Source organism: Sorex araneus, chromosome 4, assembly GCF_027595985.1.
Source record: "Sorex araneus isolate mSorAra2 chromosome 4, mSorAra2.pri, whole genome shotgun sequence".
Taxonomy (NCBI): Eukaryota; Metazoa; Chordata; class Mammalia; order Eulipotyphla; family Soricidae; genus Sorex; species Sorex araneus.
In genome coordinates this window covers 29,925,758-29,927,770 of record NC_073305.1, presented here as the reverse complement: position 1 = coordinate 29,927,770, position 2,013 = coordinate 29,925,758, and the positions used below count along the sequence as shown (strand labels likewise).

The following is a 2,013-nucleotide window of genomic DNA, read 5'->3' as shown; positions in this document are numbered from 1 at the left end:
CATACAGGGAATCAGCCATCCTCAGGTCATATTTTTTGGTATGCCACTGTGTTTTGGGTGATCTTGGGAAGATGGTTTAGTTAAATCATGTGTCCTCAGACCCTAAGAATGGGTCTGATTGGTCTTGGTCTTTTCAGTAAGGTGAACATAGGTAAGAATGGGTTCTGCCAAGGCAGTGCTGGGCATAGTATGGGTCTCTCCAGGATAGAGAGGTGAGGCAGAGATGAAAACTGAGTCCGGAGGGGGAAGTGGCATGGCTATGGGAGAATGGGGATAGAACAGCTGCCAGACTTAGCACATCCTGCTGTGCCTCCTCTACATCCTGCCTCTGAACACCTTTCTTACTTAATTCCTCAAAAGGGACCCTTTTGGTTCACTCACAAAAGGGTATATTGCAGAAGGACATCACATAGGGGCACTATATCCATTGCTAGGATATAACACAGTGGCATACCAAAAAATATGACCTTCTCTTGATCAAGTGTTGTTTTTGTTTGTTTGTTTGTTTGTCTGTTTTTGAAATACAATTCCTTTTATTTTTACTTCTTTTTTTCTTTGGGGATTAGGAGCTGGTGCTGGACGTTGTAGGCTCAACCTGGTAGACTAGTAAAGGCATTCAGTTCCAGGAGTCAAATGTGAAGCCCTGTACATGTCAAATAAGTGCTCTAATCCTTCCAGTTCCCTCCCTGGCTCTCCATGTTTGTTAAATGGATCAAAAGATGGAGTAAAGTCTACAGCCATACCACCCTGAAAGTGCCCGATTCCGTCTGATCTCAGAATCTAAGCAGGGTCAGGCCTGGTTAGTACTTGGATGGGAGGGAGATTGCCTGGGAATACCAGGTGCTGTAGGATTTTTAAAATGGTCGGCGGGGTGCAGGGGCAGGGGGAGAGTGAATAAAGGACTGGAATATGTCTCAGTGTTAGCACGCATGCTACACAGTTGTGAAACCTGTGTTTGCTCCCCTTCACAACAAAACAAACTCAAACAAACAAACAAAATCAAACAAACAATAACCACAATTACAGCGAGCTTGTGATATCCGGAACTGTGGGAACACATAATTGTTTGTTTTAGGCAACTAGAATGGAAAAATTTCCCAACCTTAAGAAGAACTTAGCATAGACATTTATTCAATGAAATCGGTATGGGAATGGGAAAAAAGAAAGATAACTTCGATACATGAATGAGTCCTTATTAGACATCCAGGCAGTAAGTATCATCAGCCAATCAAAGTCAGATTGAAAGCAAAGGGAGGTAAATCATTACTGTCTGGTTGAGACTCTGAGTTTAATTGGCAGTGAGGAGTGACATACCCAGGGAAGGACAGCTGCTGTCCCCATAGCTCTCCCTGCAAGCCCCACTCTCTAATTCCTGGGACACCAATCACCTTGTCGACACAGGTATATTTGACTCCCTCTGTACTGTTTATATGGGTTACCCAGATGACTACAGGGCCAGGCAGACAAACTTAAGTGCAGAGTGCAGGGTTTGAGCAGTGATAGAGGAGCAGACTGAGGGTCACCGAGCCTCCACATTTGCTTAAAGCAGATTGTATCTAGATTCTGACTCATCACCGCCAGGTACAGGGTCACTTTAATGATGGCAATATGGATGTCTTCCCAAAAGACCGGCTATCTTTCTTCATTCTGTTAATTTCATATATTTTTAAATATTGTTAATGAATTACTGTTGTTTGAAACCTACATGCATCAGACAACATCTCTGGGCATCTCTTGTATCTAAACTTTGCTAGCTTTCTTCTTTTTTTAATAAAAGAATAATTCAAAGTGCAAAAGTATAATTCACATATAACAGAATACTCATCTTGGGTAACTCTTTGTCTGATCAAGGGTCGCCATTCTGATTTTGCCTTACTGGAAAAGAAGATCATTGGCTGTCTTTTTTGGTGGTGCTTCCAAATAACAACAAAGTCTGATCTAATGCCAAATTCATAGGTTAGACTTTCAGAAATAAATGTCTATATGTTGTTAGTGTGGTTGGATCTGGTTTGA

General features: G+C 42.0%; 1 pseudogene; it reads left to right on the top strand.

Moving 5' to 3' along the window:
- The first annotated feature begins 729 nt into the window (after nucleotides 1-729).
- LOC129404661 (5S ribosomal RNA) lies at nucleotides 730-852 on the top strand (annotated as a pseudogene).
- Nucleotides 853-2,013: the final 1,161 nt, after the last annotated feature.